Here is a 20,854-nt window from a genome sequence, read left to right as displayed (position 1 = left end):
AATGGGAAAATTGAATACTAACTGCCTGTTTGATTATATTAATAAATTTTAGGCATGAAAATTGGTCATGTTTGTAATTATTTCAAAACTTTTTGTCTTCTAGAGAAATATGCTTCAAAATAATACAAAAGCAGGGAGTGGATGAGGGGAGGAATGGGATAAGATTGGCCTTAGGTTAATGGAGATTGGGGCTAAGTGATGGGAACGTAAGAATTCATTATACTATTATGTCTATTTTTGTGCATATTTAAAATTCTCCACAATTAAAAGTAAAAACAAACAAAAAAGTCAAAAATTACCTAAAATCTGCCTTGCAATTCTACCCTCATATATGACTGTGTGTCACAAGTGTGTCACCTTTCCACGGTGTCAGTGGAAAGGAGCTGTCCTTTCTCTTTACGTCTAGGTGTTAATGTACATACACATTATACTCATTTAGTCTTACATACATTTACTTACATACATTGTCTGTTGTCATTAAAGTGTCATGAAACAGGGATGGGTTCCTGGGTTGCACGTTGCTAAGTTCCACTGACATTTGTGTGTCGTCAAACCTGCAGCTCATGTTTCTCACTTTTAGCTCCAAATAGTGATATTGTTGCTTGTAGCGTGGTGTTGTGAGCACTGATGGAGGCACAGTGAAAATAGTTTAGCATTATGCAGTATAATGGAAAGAGTTTGGAGACCTGGGCTGCTTTTGACTTAAGATCTGGGTATTAGTCCTGGCTCTGCCACTGGTTGGTCATGTGAAGTTGGACAGCTTGGATGAGTCCTTTAACCTAGTTAGTCCTCAGTTTCTTCACCTGCAAATGAAGTGCTGAGACTGCTCTCCACAGTCCTCTAAGCTCTAGGACTCTATGATTCTATTAAGGCTTATTCTAAAATATATTAAAAGCTTATCATATAAAATATGTGAAAGCATGTTGTTTTTTTCATATCATAAAGGAGAATATGGTATAGATAGCCTAAACAGTGCAAGTTAAATATTATCTTCTTTTAATTGTTTTTTTTTGGGGGGGTAGGGGTGGGGTTAGGGGGTAGAAAATGATTTTTCATTGGTCTTCTATAAATAAAGAAAACAGAGTATTTAAATAATATTTAACAGTAAGCAACAGTAAAAGCTAAGTTCATATCACATGTAAGCTAATCAAGGTTATGACGGGGGGGTCAGAGACTATGAAATTATATGGAAATATAATTAAATTGTTCCTATTAATCTCCATAAAAACTAAAATTTAAAAAAATCACAGAAACATTAAAGTTGCAACATAGTAGACTAAAATTGAAAAAAAATTTGGATGATAGCAACATAACAATATAATAACAACAGTAGCAAATGTTTATTTCTCTCTTACTATAATATGGTGAGCATTGTTCTAAGCAGTATTTAACTTGTTTAATTTTCATAACAATCCTAGAGGTGGTTATTATTATTTTCCTCATCTCTAAGATGAGGCCCTTTGCCCAAGGTCACAGAGCCAGCTTAACTGTAAGGTGTTTTGAGAGGATCAGATTGTATTTGCGCAACAGTGTGTGTAAAAATACTTTGTGTCAAACAGGTGTTAATTACCATTTTTATGACTGGGGGGAAAGTTTAAATGTCTAAAATAGATTTAATAATACAAGATGAAAAGGAATAATAAAATACTTCAGAATTCTGGAAGATCTTATTGTAAAAAGACAATGTGCATGATGAAATAACGGATCTAGGTAACGATCGTCAGTGGCAGCCAAGACCACAGGTGAAAACTGAGGGAGAACTTTATAATGGATGGATCAGGGTGACAACTCTTAAATCCACTGATAAATGTTACCAGCAAAAAAGAGACATAATGAGACATTCTGTGCTTTGTGATGGATATACATAACCCCATTTATGATGAAAAATCAAACCAGAATCTGATCAAGATTCTAGACCTAACTCTAGCCTACAGGAAATGCTGGGGACAGAGGTACACTAAACTGTGAAAGAAACCGTAAGGATGCATTCAGCCATATCCAGAATGTGAGAACCATTAGAGGACAAATGACTTGTTTCTTCAATAAGTAAATTCCAAGAAAAAAGTGGGCAAGAGAGAGAACTATATTTTTAAAAAATATTTAAGAGGTATGTCTAAACTGTAGCGTTTGGATTTTGATTTGAACAAACCAATTTTTTTTTTAAATGGGGGAAATTTGATTACTAACTGGATTATTTGGTGATAAAAAGGAATTATTATTATTGAAATGAGTTATAGTATATTATGGGGTTTTCTTTTAGGCCTTATCTACTAGCAATACAAGTGGAAATATTTACACATGAAACAATATGCTATTTATGTTTAGTTTCAAAAATGTAGTGTGGAGGCTTCCCTGGTGGCGCAGTGGTTGAGAGTCCCCCTGCCGATGCAGGGGATAGGGGTTCGTGCCCTGGTCCGGGAAGATCCCACATGCCGCGGAGCGGCTGGGCCCGTGAGCCATGGCCGCTGAGCCTGCGCGTCCGGAGCCTGTGCTCGGCAACAGGAGAGGCCACAACAGTGAGAGGCCCGCGTACCGCAAAAAAAAAAAATAATAAATGTAGTGTGGGATGGGAGTGAGGTATGCAGATGAAATGACACTAGTCATGAGTCAATCATCACTAAGCCAGGTGATGTGTACATGGGGTTTAGTTATAATATTCACTCTATTTTGTATATGTGTCAATTTTTCTATAAAAGAAAAGGTTTAGGAAAAGAAAGGGAAATATGATGCACCAGTTGAAAATAGTTTTTGAAGCTAGAAAGAATCTCATTATTCTTAAAGTGAAGATAATCCAGCTAAATTCCACTCTGTGTGTGAAGAATACACTGCAAATGTGCCCTTTAAAAAGACAAAGACAAAACCCCTAGTGATTTGTTATTTTTTGTTTCTCTTTCTGGTTTAATTTAGGAATTAAGAACAAAAACAAAACAACAACAAAAAAAACCACTCCATAAATTGTTCTGTTATTTAATAGGCATTCACTGAGCATAGCTAAGTGCCAGACTCTCCTTCTGTTGTATACATTTGTGGAATTTTAGTCACAGTGTAAAATCCAGCTGGGGATACAAAGACACCAAGCAATTAAAATCAGTACAGGACAACGCTGTAACACAGCTAGACAGTTACCACCACCACGCCCACCCCAAGATTTATGCTTCCCTCCAAAGACTAGAGTAAGAGTAGAGCAGTTCCAGGGGTGCAATCACCCAGTCAGAGGGTACATTTGCCAGCAAAGGTGCAGCCCTGTGATTAGTTTTCACCAGCAAAAGTACTGACATGTCCCTATTTGACTGAGGTGCCTAAGAAGCAGGTATGCCTTCTCCACTCTTTCTCCAACTTCCAATGCCTGGGCAACTCTGGGAGTTTTGTGTTAAAGATGGCAGAGCCTCCATCACCCTGAACCCCTCAAGAGCTGCAAAAAGCACAGCAGCCCCACCCCCACCATCAGCAATACAAGAACACTTACACTATCTTCACTGAACAACAAGTGTACATCTATGAGGTTAAGCCACTGAGATTTGGGGGTTTAGCTGTTATAAAGCTAGTACACACATCAATTGCTAAGTGGGATGTTGTAGTGTATATTTAGGGGTGAGAAATCACTGCAGTGGAGATAATTTAGAAAATTGGAGAAGGTGGAGCTTGAGCTGTATTTTGAACTATGAGCTGTACGTAAGTGGCTAAATGGAGAGAAGGGTGGGAGGTTTACCAGAGTAAGGAACCAACAGAGGAACCACAAAAGGAGTTCACATACAGCAAGGTCACAGTGAGACCATCCTGATGGGCAGGTGGGGGTTTGGGGAGAGTGGGAAACAAGGATGCAGAGGAAGGATGGGATTAGAGTAGGGAGGTCCCTGAGAATTTAGGACGTGATTCAACCGCAACTACTAAAGTTTCTGAAGTAAAAGGATGCCTGATGAAAGGCCTATATTAGGAAACTCACTGAGACAAAAGTACAAGATGGACCTAAGGGGAAAAGATCAGTCTGAGTGACAGTCCACTTTAGATACAATTAGAGACCATATTGGCAAATGCAGTAGAAAGAAAAGAGTAAATATGACAACAGAGGAAAAATATGAAATCAAAAGATTATTCAATCAGGAGGTCTATGTCTAGTCCCAACTCCCCAGATTGTGAGTTCTATTGTTTTGGGCATATTTTTTAGTATCTGTGTGTTTTTTTCTTCCTCTGTAAAATGAGAGGATAGAACCGGATGACCCCAAAGTTCTTTCCATCTGTAAAATTCTATGGTTACGAAATCATGAAGAAAAAAATAAAACAACGTAAGTGATACATTCAGTAGGAGGAGACAGAGAAGGGAAGTGTTCCATTGCATGACTGAAACAGTTTATTGAATTGGTCTCCTCTAGGGGGATGCTTGAAATGTTTTTAATCTTTTGTATTACAATCAGTGTAGTAACGCATGGTGCAAAAGGCCTTTAACGCTTCCAGATTGTCACTTGCATCTTGGTTTTAAGAACAAATCCTGAATATGTTAACTTTGTCACAACAGTTACACTGGCTGCAGTATCAATTCCTCTCTTAGAGTTGAAGCCAACTCTAAAGTTTATTTCCTGATTTCAAAGATTTAAAAAATGTGAAAAGTACTTCGGGAAAAAAAAAATGATGTCTTCACAAACTTGCAATATCATTATCAACTTTATTACCATGAAATCACAGATAGCACTAGCTACTTTTTCCCCTAGATAACTATGAATAAAGTAACATTAAAATATTGTTTGGTTTTCTTTTTTTTTTACAATTACTCTTAGATTTCTTTTACTTTGTATTACTTTATAAATAGAAAAAAAACCTACATGAAACTATTTTTTTGAAAGAAAACTAAAAACACTAATTTCGATTCTGAAAATAACCCCTGATATTATAGAAGGACAAATAGGAAAAACAGTCCTTGACATTCAACAGTTTTCTGGAACTACGCCATTGCCTTCCTACAGCATTAAAGAAAGATACCACCTAGCAGGTATTTATTTTACAAACCTATAAGTGTCTTTGAACAAGATATGTAGACAATATTTGACACTGGTTCAATTATGCTACAGAATGGAGGCCAAGATGGATGAAATCAATGAAGACATGGGTTCACAGACATATATCTGACAAAGGACTGGTATCCAGGATACATAAAGAACTACAACTCCATAACAAAAACATAAACCACCTAATAAAAATAAGTGGACAAAGATTTAAACAGGAATTTCACAAATAAAGGCCTATGAATGGCCAAGAAGCATATGAAAAGTACTGAACATCATCAGTTATTAGGAAATGCCAGTGAGCACCTATATGAGATATCATTATATACCCACCAAAATGGCTAAAATTCAAAAGACTGACAACACAATGTTGGCAAGAATGTGGAACAACCAAAATCACACATTGCTGATAGAAGTGTAAAATGGCACAGCTATTTTAGAAACAAAACTGGTGGTAGTTTCTTATAATACTAGGTATACACCTACCCTATGACCCACCAATTACATTTCTAAGTACTTACACAAGAGAAAGGAAAACACATGTTCACAAAAACACTCGTACACAAATGCTCATAGCAGCTTTCGTCAACATGGCCCAAATCTGGAAACCACTCAGCTCTTCATGAATAGGAGAATGGATAGACCAACTGTGGTATAGTAATATAACAGAATACCACTCAGAAGGAAAAAGGAACTAACTGTTGGTGCACCCATGGATGAATCTTAATATTATGTTGAATGAAAGAAACCTTGCCCATAGAGCCTATTCTTTGATTCCATCTGCATGAAGTTCCAGAACAGGCAAAACTAATCTGTGGTGGAAAAAAATATTAGAACATTGGTTGCCTGGGGTAGGAGGAGAGTGGGTGAGGATTGGCTGAAAAGAGGCACATGGAAACTTTCTGTAGTGATAGTAATATTCTCTGTCTTGATAGGGGTTTAGGTTACACAAGTGATATATTTGTCAAAATACAGCAAATGATAAGGTTAAGATGTGTGTAGGTCATTATATGTACATATTACTTGAAAGAAAAAAAGAACTGTAAACTAATATAAAACTCTATTTAATGATATGCATGCTGAAGACTTTACAGATGAAGTATACTGATACCTGCAACGTACTGCATCAAAAAATTAAGGTGGATTGATGGACGGATGAAGAAATGGATAAATACACAGTTATGTAATAAAGCATACATAATAAAATGTTCGTAGTAGAATATGTATGAGTGGGTATATGGATATTCACTATATAATTATTTCAACCTTTCTGTATGTTTGAAATTTATCAAAATAAAGTGTTCGGTGGTGAAAGAAAAAAACAAGACTCCAATTCTATTTCTTATCAGGATGCTTGATCAAAAGATAATAACAGGGTTCAGAGTGGTCCAGCGTGCCCGCCTGGGTCCCTGCTCCCTGTCAGGCACCCGCTCTCCCTGACCCAGTGGCCAGCCTTCCTGCTGAGCTTCAAGGGCACTGCCTCTTGCCCAGGGTCGCGGCTCCATCCCAGAACCAGTGGGGCTGGAAAATGCAGCTAAGCCAGTGTGAGGACTCCAACTCACTGTCCTGGACTCAGGGAAGCCCAGGGCGTGCGTACAACCAGTATGGTCCAGCACCCATATATAACTAGGTAAAAGAGAACATCCTGCCTTATATCTATCAACAGTCAGTTCCCAGAAAGCAGCTATGCCAAGAACAGCATTGAGAAAACTTAAATTGCTTTAAAAATGGAAGCCTCAGGGGGGACCTTCAAGATAGCAGAGGGGTAAGACGTGGAGATCACCTTCCTCCCCACAAATGCATCAGAAATACATCTACATGTGGAACAACTCCTACAGAACACCTACTGAACGCTGGCAGAAGACCTCAGACTTCTCAAAACGCAAGAAACTCCCCACATACCTGGGTAGGGTAAAAGAAAAAAGAAAAAACAGAGACAAAAGAACAGGAACGGGGGGCTTCCCTGCTGGCACAGTGGTTGAGAGTCCCCCTGCCGATGCAGGGGACACGGGTTCGTGCCCTGGTCTGGGAAGATCCTACATGCCGTGGAGTGTCTAGGCCCATGAGCCATAGCCGCTGAGCCTGCGCATCCAGAGCCTGTGCTCCGCAACGGGAGAGGCCACAACAGTGAGAGGCCCGCGTACCGCAAAAAAAAAAAAAAAAAAAAAAAAAAAGAATAGGGACGGGACCTGTACCGCGAGGAGGGAGCTGTGAAGGAGGAGGAAAAGTTTCCACACACTAGGAAGCCCCGTCGCGGGCGGAGACTGCGGTGGCGGAGGGGGGAAGCTTCAGAGCCACGGAGGAGAGCGTAGCAACAGGGATGCGGAGGGCAAAGCGGAGAGATTCCCACACAGAGGATCAGTGCCGACCAGCACTCACTAGCCCGAGAGGCTTGTCTGCTCACCAGCCAGGGTGGGTGAGGGCTGGGAGCTGAGGCTTGGGCTTCAGAGGTCACAGCCCAGGGAGAGGACTGGGGTTGGCTGCGTGAACACAGCCTGAAAGGGGCTAGTGCGCCACAGCTAGCCAAGAGGGAGTCCAGGAAAAAGCCTGTAACTGCCTTAGGCAAGAGAACATTGTTTCGGGGTGCACGAGGACTGGGGATTCAGAATACTGCCTAAACGAGCTCCAGAGACAGGTGCGAGCCGCAGCTATCAGCGCGGACCCCAGAGATTCCCACACATGAGACACTAAGGGCATGAGACACTAAGGCTGCTGCTCCAGCCACCAAAAAGCCTGTGTGCAAGCACAGGTCACTACCCGCACATCCCTTCCCGGGAGCCTGTGCAGCTGGCCACTGCCAGGGTCCCGTGATCCAGGGACAACTTCCCCAGGAGAACACACAGCACGCCTCAGGCTGTGTAACGTCACACTGGCCTCTGCCGCCACAGGCTTGCCCCGCATTCCGTACCCCTTCCTCCCCACGGCCTGAGTGAGCCACAGCCCCCTAATCAGCTGCTACTTTAACCCTGTCCTGTCTGGGTGGGGAAGAGATGCCCTCAGGTGACCTACACGCAGAGGCGTGGCCAAATCCAAAACTGAACCCCGGGAGCTGTGCGAACAAAGAAGAGAAAGGGAAATTTCTCCCAGTAGCCTCAGTAGCCTCAGGAGCAGTGGATTAAATCTCTACAGTTGACTTGATGTACCCTGCATCTGTGGAATACCTGAATAGACAACAAATCATCCCAAAATTGAGGCAGTGGACTGTGGGAGCAACTGTAGACTTAGGGTTTGCTTTCTGCATCTAACTTGTTTCTGGTTTTACATTTATCATAGTTTAGTATTTAGAGCTTATTATCATTGGTAGATTTGTTTATTGATTTGGTTGCTCTCTTCAATTTTTTTTTTTTTTTTTTTGCCGTACACGGGCCTCTCACTGTTGTGGCCTCTCCCGCTGCGGAGCACAGGCTCCAGACGCGCAGGCTCAGCGGCCATGGCTCACGGGCCCAGCCGCTCCGCGGCATGTGGGATCTTCCCGGACCGGGGCACAAACCGGTGTCCCCTGCATCGGCAGGCGGACTCTCAACCACTGCGCCACCAGGGAAGACCCATTTTTTTTATATATATATTATATACATTCTTTTTTTTCCTTTTTCTCTTTTTGCGAGTGTGTATGCTTCTTTGTGTTATTTTGTCTGTATAGCTTTGCTTTTACCATTTGTCCTAGGGCTCTGTCTGTCCATTTTTTCTCTTTTTGTTTTTTTTTGTACAGCTTTTACTGCTTGTTATTATTGGTGGTTTTGTTTTTTGGTTTGGTTGCTCTCTTCTTTCTTTCCTTTTCCTTATTACTTTTTTATTTCTAATAACTTAAAAATTTTTTTATTTAAATAACTTTATTTTATTTTACTTCTTTCTTTCTCTCTCCTTCCTTTCTTCCTTTCTTCCTTCCTTCCTCCCTTCCTTCCTTCCTTCCCTCCTCCATTTTCTTCTAAGCTGTGTTGCTGACAGGGTCTTGGTGTTCCAGCTGGGTGTCAGGTCTCTGCCTCTGAGGTGGGAGAGCCAAGTTCAGGACATTGGCCCACCAGAGACCTTCCGGCTCCACGTAATATCAAACAGCAAAAGCTCTCCCACAGATCTCCATCGCAACACTAAGACCCAGCTCAACTCAACGACCAGCAAGCTACAGTGCTGGACACCCTATGCCAAACAACTAGCAAGACAGGAACACAACCCCACCCATTAGCAGAGAGGCTGCCTAAAATCACAGTAAGGTCACAGACACCCCAAAACACACCACCAGACACGGTTCTGCCCACCAGAAGGACAAGATCCAGCCTCACCAACCAGAACACAGGCACCAGTCTCCCTCCACCAGGAAGCCTACACAACCCACTGAACAAACCTTAGCCACTGGGGACAGACACCAAAAACAATGGGAACAACGAACATACAGCCTGTGAAAAGAAGACCCCAGATACAGTAAGGTAAGCAAAATGAGAAGACAGAGAAATACACAGCAGATAAAGGAGCAAGGTAAAAACCCACCAGACCAAAGAAATGAAGAGGAAATTGGCAGTCTACCTGAAAAAGAATTCAGAGTAATGATAGAAAAGATGATCCAGGGCTTCCCTAGTGGCACAGTGGTTAAGAATCTGCCTGCCAATGCAGGAGACACGGGTTCAGGCCCTGGTCCAGGAACATCCCACATGCCGCAGAGCAACTAAGCCTGTGTGCCACAACTACTGAAGCCTGCACACCCTAGAGCCCATGCTCTGCAACAAGAGAAGCGACCGTAATGAGAAGCTTGTGCACCCCAATGAAGAGTATCCCCCGCTCACCTCAACTAGAGAAAGCCTGTGCACACCAAAGAAGACCCAATGCAGCAAAAATAAAATTAAATAAATAATTAAAAAAAAAAAAGTTGATCCAGAATCTTGGAAATAGAATGGAGAAAATACAAGAAACGTTTAACCAGGACCTAGAAGAACTAAAGAGCAAACAAACAATGATGAACAACACAATAAATGAAATTAAATATTCTCCTGAAGGAATCAATAGCAGAATAACTGAGGCAGAAGAACGGATAAGTGCCCTGGAAGATAAAAGAGTTGAAATAACTACTGCAGAGTAGAATAAAGAAAAAAGAATAAAAAGAATTGAGGGCAGTCTCAGAGACCTCTGGGACAACAATAAACACACCAGCATCCGAATTATAGGGGTCCCAGAAGAAGAAGAGAAAAAGAAAGGGACTGAGAAAATATTTGAAGAGATTATAGGTGAAAACTTCCCTAATATGGGAAAGGAAATAGTTAATCAAGTCCAGGAAGCACAGAGAGTCCCATACAGGATAAATCCAAGGAGAAACACACCAAGACACATATTAATCAAGCTATCAAAAATTAAATACAAAGAAAAAATATAAATAAAAGCAGCGAGGGAAAAGCAACAAATAACATACAAGGGAATCCCCATAAGGTTAACAGCTGATCTTTCAGCAGAAACTCTGCAAGCCAGAAGGGAGTGGCAGGACATATTTAAAGTAATGAAAGGGAAAAACCTACAACCAAGATTACTCTACCCAGCAAAGATCTCATTCAGATTCAACAGAGGAATTAAAATCTTTACAGACAAGCAAAAGCTGAGAGAGTTCAGCACCACCAAACCAACTTTACAACAAATGCAAAAGGAACTTCTCTAGGCAGGAAACAGAAGAGAAGGAAAAGACCTACAATAATAAACCCCAAACAATTAAGAAAATGGTGATAGGAACATACATATTGATAACTACATTAAACGTAAGTGGATTAAATGCTCCCACCAAAAGACATAGACTGGCTGAATGGATACAAAAACAAGACCCATATATATGCTGTCTACAAGAGACCCACTTCAGATCTAGGGACACATACAGACTGAGAGTGACGGGATGGAAAAAGATACTCCATGCACATGGAAATCAAAAGAAAGCTGGAGGGCTTCCCTGGTGGTGCAGTGGTTGAGAGTCCGCCTGCTGATGCAGGGGACACGGGTTTGTGCCCCGGTCCGGGAAGGTCCCACATGCCACGAAGCGGCTGGGCTCGTGAGCCATGGCCGCTGAGCCTGCGCGTCTGGAGCCTGTGCTCCGCAGCGGGAGAGGCCACAACAGCGAGAGGCCCGCATATCGCAAAAAAACAAAAACAAAAATAAAAGAAAGCTGGAGTAATTTAGAGACTGTCATACAGAGTGAAGTAAGTCAGAAAGAGAAAAACAAATATCGTATATTAACACATATATGTGGAACCTAGAAAAATGGTACAGATGAACTGGTTTGCAGGGCAGAAATAGAGACACAGATATAGAGAACAAACGTATGGACACCAAGGGGGCAATGCGGTGGGGGGTGGGGGGGAGGGGTGATGAACTGGGAGATTGGAATTGACATGTATACATTGATGGGTATAAAATGGATGACTAATTAAAAAAATGAAAAAAAAACACTTTACGTTCATCATTAAAAAAAAAAGCTGGAGTAGCAATTCTCATATCAGACAAAATAGACTTTAAAGTAAAGACTATTACAAGAGATAAAGATGGACACTACATAATGATCAAGGGATCAATCCAAGAAGAAGATATAACAGTTGTAAATATTTATGTACCCAACATAGGAGTACCTCAGTACATAAGGCAAATGCTAATAGCCATAAAAGGGGAAATCGACAGTAACACAATCATAGTAGGGGACTTTAACAACCCACTTTCACCAATGGACTGAAGAAATCAAAGAAGAAATAAAAAAATACCTAGAAACCAATGACAATGAAAACACGACGACCCAAAACCTATGGGATGTAGCCAAAGCAGTTATAAGGGAAGTTTATAGCAATACAATCCTACCTCAAGAAACAAGAAACATCTCAAATAAACAACCTAACATTACACCTAAAGCAATTAGAGAAAGAAGAACAAAAAAACCCCAAAGTTAGCAGAAGGAAAGAAATAATAAAGATCAGATCAGAAATCAATGAAAAAGAAATGAAGGAAACGATAGTAAAAATCAATAAAACTAAAAGCTGGTTCTTAGTGAAGATAAAAAAATTGATAAACCATTAGCCAGACTCATCAAGAAAAAAAGGGAAAAGACTGAAATCAATAGAACTGGAAATGAAAAAGGAGAAGTAACAACTGACACTGCAGAAATACAAAGGATCATGAGAGATTACTACAAGCAACGATAGGCTAATAAAATGGACAACCTAAAGAAATGGACAAATTCTTAGAAAAGCACAACCTTCCGAGACTGAACCAGGAAGAAATAGAAAATATAAACAGACCAATCACAAGCACTGAAATTGAGACTGTGATTGAAAATTTTCCAACAAACAAAAGCCCAGGACCAGATGGCTTCACAGGCAAATTCTATCAAACATTTAGAGAAGAGCTAACATGTATCATCATCAAACTCTTCCAAAATATAGCAGAGGGAGGAACACTCCCAAACTCATTCTACGAGGCCACCATCACCCTGACACCAAAGATGTCACAAAAAAAGAAAACTACAGACCAGTATCACTGATGAACATACATGCAACCATCCTCAACAAAATACTAGCAAACAGAATCCAGCAGCACATTAAAAGGATCATACACCAGGATCAAGTGGGGTTTCTCCCAGGAATGCAAGGATTCTTCAATATATGCAAATCAATCAATGTGATACACCATATTAACAAATTGAAGGAGAAAAACCATATGATCATCTCAATAGATGCAGAAAAAGCTTTCAACAAAATTCAACACCCACTTATGACAAAAACCCTCCAGAAAGTAGGCATAGAGGGAACGTACCTCAACATAATAAAGGCCATATATGACAAACCCACAGCCAACATCATTCTCAATGGTGAAAAACTGAAACCATTTACACTAACATCAGGAAAAAACAAGGTTGCCCACTCTCACCACTATTATTCAACATAGTTTTGGAAGTTTTAGCCACAGGAATCAGAGAAGAAGAAGAAATAAAAAGGAATCCAAATTGGAAAAGAAGAAGTAAAGTTGTCACTGTTTGCAGATGACATGATACTATACATAGAGAATCCTAAAGATGCCACCAGAAAACTACTAGCTAGAGCTAATCAATGAATATGGTAAAGTAGCAGGATACAATGTCAATGCACAGAAATCTCTTGCATTCCTATACACTATGATGAAAAATCTGAAAGAGAAATTAAGGAAACACTCCCACTTACCATTGCAACAAAAAGAATAAAATACGTAGAAATAAACCTACCTAAGGAGACAAAAGACCTGTATGCAGAAAACTATAAGACACTGATGAAAGAAATTCAAGATGATACTAACAGGTGGAGAGATATACCATGTTCTTGGATTGGAAGATTCAACACTGTGAAAATGACTATACTACCCCAAGCAATCTACAGATTCAATGCAATCCCTATCAAACTACCAATGGCATTTTTCACAGAACTAGAACAAAAAATTTCACAATTTGTATGGAAACACAAAAGACCCCGAATAGCCACAGCAATCTTGAGAAAGAAAAATGGAGCTGGAGGAATCAGGCTCCCAGACTTCAGACTATACTACAAAGCTACTGTAATCAAGACAGTATGGGACTGGCACAAAAACAGAAATATAGATCAATGGAACAGGATAGAAAGCCCAGATATAAACCCACGCACATGTGGTCACCTTATCTTTGATAAAGGAGGCAAGAATATACAATGGAGAAAAGACAGCCTCTACAGTAAGTGGTGCTGGGAAAACTGGACAGGTACATGTAAAAGAATGAAATTAGAACACTTCCTAACACCATACACAAAAATAAACTCAAACTGGATTAAAGACCTAAATGTAAGGCCAGACACTACAAAACTCTTAGAGGAAAACATAGGCAGAACACTCCATGACACAAATCACAGCAAGATCCTTTTTGACCCACCTCCTACAGAAATGGAAATAAAAACAAAAATAAACACATGGGACCTAATGAAACTTAAAAGCTTTTGCACAGCAAAGGAAAGCATAAACAAGATGAAAAGACAACCCTCAGAATGGGAGAAAATATTTGCAAATGAAGCAACTGACAAAAGGTTAATCTCCAATCTCACTAATCATTAGAGAAATGCAAATCAAAACTACAATGAGGGGGCTTCCCTGGTAGCGCAGTAGTTGGGAGTCTGCCTGCCAATGAAGGGGATGTGGGTTCGTGCCCTGGTCCAGGAGGATCCCACATGCCGCGGAGCGGCTGGGCCAGTGAGCCAGAGCCACTGAGCCTGTGCGTCCGGAGCCTCTGCTCCAGAACCGGAGAGGCCACAACAATGAGAGGCCCACGTACCGAAAAAAAAAAAAAAACTACAATGAGGTTATCACCTGATACCAGTCAGAATGGCCATCATCAAAAATCTACAAACAGGAAATGCTGGAGAAGGTGTGGAGAAAAGGGAACCCTCTTGCACTGTTGGTGGGAATGTAAATTGATACAGCCACTATGGAGAACAGTATGGAGGTTTCTTAAAAAACTAAAAATAGAACTACCATATGACCCAGAAATCCCACTACAGGGCATATACCCTGAGAAAACCATAATTCAAAAAGAGTCATGTATCACAATGTTCATTGCTGCCCTATTTACAATAGCCAGGACATGGAAGCAACCGAAATGTCCATCGACAGATGAATGGATAAAGAAGATGTGGCACACATATACAATGGAATATTACTCTGCCATAAAAAGGAACAAAATTGAGTTATTTGTAGTGAGGTGGATGGACCTAGAGATTGTCATACAGAGTGAAGTCAGTCAGAAAGAGAAGAACAAATACCATATGCTAACACATATATGGAATCTAAAAAAAATGGTTCTGAAGAACCTAGGGGCAGGACAGGAATAAAGACGCAGACGTAGAAAATGGACTTGAGGATATGGGGAGGGGGAAGGGTAAGCTGGGACGAAGTGAGAGAGTGGCATGGACATATATACACTACCAAACGTAAAATAGATAGCTAGTGGGAATCAGCCGCATAGCACAGGGAGATCAGCTCGGTGCTTTGTGACCATCTAGAGTGGTGGGATAGGGAGTGTGGGAGCAAGATGCAAGAGGGAAGAGATGTGGGGATATATGTTTATGTACAGCTGATTCACTTTGTTATAAAGCAGAAACTAACACACCATTGTCAAGCAATTATACTCTGATAAAGCTGTTAAAAAAAAGATAATAACAATTGATAAAATAAATATTAGAGCAACAGGAAAAGAGAGATTTGGTCATAAAATGAGGTTAGCTAATCTTTAATAAGCCCATGATTTCCTAAGGTGTGTGAGGCCCTTTATGAAAGTTATTATATTTAATAAAGGTGTTAAAACTATGGACACTGATGTCAGTAACCATTATTTAAGGGATTTGTAGAAAGAAAACCAGTGTGGGGACAGGTGGATTACAAAGAACAGAGGGAATGAAACTAAGTTAAAGAGAACAGGAAAAAGTGAATGAATAGAACAAAATGTACATTTTCATTTTGACCAATTTTATAAAGGAGCAAAATGGCCCGTTTTGAACTCTACGGAGTCACGTAGTGGTGTTTTTGTACACAAATTTTCAAATTCTGAATTAAGTGCTTCAGTAAGATTTTATGTACTATTTGAATACTTATAGTCAAAATGGTTGCAACAGAAAAACAGGCACACTGATCTTGGTTTTAGTATCTGTCAAAACAGTAATCAAAGTAAATGTGACTGGAGGCTCTGTTTCAAAAACAAAGGAAAGGGCAGAAAAGTTCAGTTAATAGTATTGAGGCTGGTGGGGGAAAGATGTGTTATATCACAATAGAGAGATGATGTTTCAGGAACAGAAGATAAAGATATCATCATTAATGGGATACAAGCCTGTCCACGATGGAGTTTTTGACTCAAAATAGATTTTCTTTGAGCCTTAAACACTGAACTGTGCTGTGTCCCTCAGGATATCACAGAATGACCTACTTCCACTTGTTAATCCCAGACCTAAATACTAATCTTTACCTCACTTGTTAGAGGATAGTTTAAATTAGCTTTATTGATTGCAGAACTAGACATGCATTAAAATGTGTTTTATAGTCCCTGACCTCAGCAGGGTATGAGAAGTATCTGAAGTATGAAATAAATGCAGAGTGGTACTGGTAAGGGGTTGTATTTTAAATTGCAAGTGCAGCATTGATTTAGTTTCTATTTTGCAGATTCTTTTAATTCTACAAAGAAGAAAATCACTTGCAATATTGAACCACAATTGTCTGCAGTCTGTAAACATAAAAAATCTTAAATCAATGGACTTGATTTAGCACATTTCCATTGCTTTTTTTGAGATAGAAATTCAATATCCTTCCACTACAACCTTGACAGCAGTCTTGACATATAGGTTGCAATCTTTTTAAAGATAATACTAGAATTTCACAGTTAATCTCATTTGAATGTAAGTTCTTTTAAAACCTGTTTGTTTATTAATTAAATAATTTGTTTTTCTGTTATTAAAAATAATCAAGCTATATTCATGAAATAGGATTCTGCAAAAGAATCATTAATTCAAAAAAGTCTTGGATGTGACATTCTGAAAAATAATTTTACTTGCCATTTAAAGCATGAATATAACTTGCCTTCTACAATTTCCTGGGCTGGTTTGGTTGTACATGGTGACACAACCTGGGGAGCTGTAAGGTAACTGGATCGGCCAGTGAGTAGCTCAGAGGCTCTGTGTGCAGGCGCACCAAGCCTGACTGCAAGAGCACTTCCACTGGGTATGCAGTAGCGATAGATAGCTGGGGAGCTGGAGATTTCAAATATCTGGGACCAAAGTAAATGGCTTCCTCACTGCTCCTCTATCCTTACAGTCAGTCTTAGAAAAAATTACTGAGCCAGTTTGGTGTGGGCCACAGGGGAGGTACAGAACAAGGAAGCAAGAACCACTATGAAGGGCTTATTATATATCTCTATATAAAATCTCACTTAATCCTCACTACCACTTTAATGAAGTAGTTACTGTTATTACCTCTTTTGTCCAGATAAGGAAATTGAATATCAGAGAAATTAAGTAATTTGCCTAAGGCCACCATGTAGTCAATAATCAAGCCTGGACTCAAGTCCCAGGACTACAAAATCCTGCGTTTAACCATTATACCACAGAAAGGACCTGAGGCTGAGTGCGAAGGGAAGCTTCCCAGAGGAGTTAGAACTGGAGATAGACAGTAAAGATTGCAAGGATTAGATAAACAGAAAAGGAGAGACCTTTCTAGAAAGGGAAAAGCAGAAGCAAAAGGACAGAAGTGGCAATGTCTGTTGGTGAAACAGTGAAGGAAAAGCCTGACTGGGTTAATGGATTATCTTATTATGAATAATATCATAGGAACAAATTCTTCCATAGGGAAGAAGTTATTATAATCCATCTCTGCATATATACAGAACTTAAATCAACTTAAATCAAGAGGATAAGTGATGCCTCCATCACATGCCATGCCTGCCACAGGGCCTTTTCACATACCACTCCTTCTACCTGGAAAGCACTTCCTCTCCTCTTCACCTTGTTAACGACTACCAATCCATCAGGTCAGTTCAATCTTGACCTCCTAAGAGAGTCTTAGCTGGATTCCCCTACCTTAGTCAAACTCCTCCCTAGTGTGCCTCTCCTTTATAGGATTTATCATACTTATTCTACTTATTAGTGGGAATAAATGCAAAGAGAATAAATAATTGAATAAACAAATTAACAGAACTCAGGTCTGCCTAGGGCTGTTGCTCATATACTTTCCACATTAATAACACTATTTATAAAAGGTACAACAGAAAGATCTGAAGCTATTTTACCTGGGAAAGAGAGAATTTAGGGGAGAGGATCTGACAGCTGTCTTCAAATGTCTAAAGAACTATCATGTTGAAGACGGATCAGACATATTTTGCATACCTCCAAAGGGCAGAACAAAGACAAATGGGGTGAAAGTCCAGGGAGCCAGATTTCATTACTGCATAAGGAAGTGCAAGATGTAACAATGAGAGCTGTCCAAATATGAAGTGGACTGACTGTTAAGAGGTGAGTATTCAAACAAAGGCTGGAGGAACACCTGTCAGGGGTGTTGTAGTGGAAATTCCTGTTCTGGTCAGGAAATTTTTAAGCCACTTAGGCCTTTGCGAGCCTAATATGCTTCTATAGTTCTGGGACAGACTTGAAAGCAAAACTGAGTTTGATTTGAACTGACCTCTAGGGGAGAGAGCAACAATATTAGGCCCTTTAAGTAATACATCTGCACTTGTGGGTGGCCACTTCATGCCACTGATGAGGTCTTTGAGAGCCAGCATTCCAGTGGTAGTTAGGGCTGTGCAGCTGCCACTGTGACTAAACAGTTGACTACTGCAGCGTACAAGGGACCAATTCCAGGGTCACTCCCTTTCCTTGGAGCAGTCGTCCTCTTCTTCCCCAACCCCCTACCCCCAGTCCAAATACACACAAACATATTTCTACAACAGGAGCTACAGTGGTGTGCTGACAGATCTCCTTCCAAACTACTTTTGGAAGCTATCCTTTTTCCCAGCTTCTTAAGGCTATCCCTTATCCTGAGCACAGCTTGACAGCAATGTTTCTCCTCATGCAAACATTCAAATCATGAAAGAGACATTGAGAGAGAAGAAAATTAAAAATCACCTTTTGAATCCATCATTTCTATCTTAATTTCACAAAAATAAAGGACTTAAAAATTATGCGCAGGCTGAAAACTAGGAATCCTGATTGGAAACCAAGGTCTTGATCTTGCAGAAGATCTGTAACTATTATTTTCAGTAGACGCAAGCCTGAACCGACAGTGAGTTTTTCTGTTAGAGAAACGTAATCTGAGTGTCAAATAACCAGTTTGCAAATTTTGGAATTCAACCCATTTGTTGAATAATCAAGTTCAATACATTGTAATGTTGTTAAAATTTCAGGATAATTTATCACTTATATTTCAAACTACAGTGTCCATTTTGCTGTATGTTATTTGGTAATCCAATCATCAAATATTTACTTAACACCTCCTATGTGTAAGGCACTATGCTGGTTATAGGGAGGGAAGCAAAATGGACATGACCTCTGATGTTACAGGGTTTATAATCTAATATAGACAAAAAAAAGCACCAAATTAATACATAACTACAGATTGTGACAATCCATATGAAAGCAAATGGTCAGTAGGAGATGAGGAAGAGACATTTCTCTGAGAAATTAAGAGTAAGTGAGAACTAACCTTGTGAAGGGTTAGGGAAAGGACATTCCTGGCAAAGGGCATATCCCAAAGCTCTGGGGTGGGAAAGAATTTGGTTCTTCCAAGAAATGGAAAGAAAGCCAATATAAGCAAGGGCCGGGGGTGGGGAGCTGGGGAGAGAAGCCTTGATATGACACTGTGGAAGAACACAAGGGCAGAACCTGTGGAGCCTTGGAGATTGAAGGGGACTCTGAATGCAATGGGAAGCCCCAAAATAGGGGAGTATGCATTTTACATTTTTAAAATGATTATTCAAAAGGTTAGACATAGAGAATAGATTAGGTGCAGACAAGAATCATACCTCTTTCTCAATCTTCTAGTCACAGAAAATGACAACATCCAATTTACAACCATATTAATGTAGCATATTTAGTTATTCCTTTTAAATGATTATGAGTTCAACATCCCACACATTTTTTGTTTACTAGGCGATTCTCTCCCAAGGAAACTTAAATATTTTCTGTTCAGGCAGTATAAATTCTAACTCACACTGAGAAGGAAGACAAATGACTATTTCTATGCAGAAGAAGGAGTAAAAATAATTGCCTTTTTATGTAATGTTCAGAATGTTATCTCTATTTCATAATCTGGGGAAACTATGCACTTCACTGAGGATGCTGGGACAGAAACAGAGCCAGAATTAGACATTCTCTGTCTTGGCCATTTCTCTGTTTTTGTTGCCCTATACTATTTCTTTCTGTGGAGCATATAGGAGCAGGTAGCCAGTCCTCTTCATCATTCTCATCAAATTTAAGTGTAGACTTCGGGCAAAAGTGAGTATATGTAACTGGTTAATACTTGGAAAAATAATATGCTCTTCTCAGGGCTTCCCTGATGGCGCAGTGGTTAAGAATCTGCCTGCCAATGCCGGGGGCACAGGTTCGAGCCCTGGTCCGGGAAGATCCCACATGCCGCGGAATAACTAGGCCCGTGCGCCACAACTACTGGGCCTGTGCTCTAGAGCCCGTGAGCCACAACTACTGAGCCTGCATCCCACAGCTTCTGAGCCCATGCACCCTAGAGCCCGTGCTCCACAACAGGAGAGGCCACGACAATGAGAAGCCCGTGCACTGCAACTAAGAGTAGCCCCCGCTTGCCGCAACTAGAGAAAGCCGTGCACAGCAACAAAGAACCAAAGCAGCCAAAAATAAATAAAATAATAAATAATTTTTTTAAAAAAATAAAAACTTACCACAAATTTTAAAAATAATAATAAAAAATAATATGCGCTTCTCTTACTGCTCTGAGAACGGGACCATTGGCATGGTCAGCTCCGGGTATCCAACAGGGGAGGGGGTGGGAAATTAGCATATCTTAAAGAAGGAATGCAAAAGCAAAAGTAATAGCTTTTGGCATTCAAAATAGAATCATGCAGCAATCCAGGTTATCTTCCAAGTACCTTATTCCAACCAAACTCAAAGAGCCCATTCTCACAAGTTTTGTTTGTTTGTTTGCTTGTTTATTATGGGATGTTGCTCTGAAATGCTGGTAGCAGGATATTACATCAGGGGAAGTAAACAGAAAGCTTACTTTTTTTAGTCCCAGGGAATTGTAAAAAGAAGAGAGAGACCAAGAGAAAAAGAGAGTCAGTCAGTTGAGCATGCATTCTGAGTTCTCCTTTCAATGAATTGCGTTAAATCCATGGTTCTCAAACTTTA

Source organism: Globicephala melas, chromosome 9 (assembly GCF_963455315.2).
Source record: "Globicephala melas chromosome 9, mGloMel1.2, whole genome shotgun sequence".
NCBI lineage: Eukaryota > Metazoa > Chordata > Mammalia > Artiodactyla > Delphinidae > Globicephala > Globicephala melas.
This window is presented reverse-complemented; position numbering follows the sequence as displayed.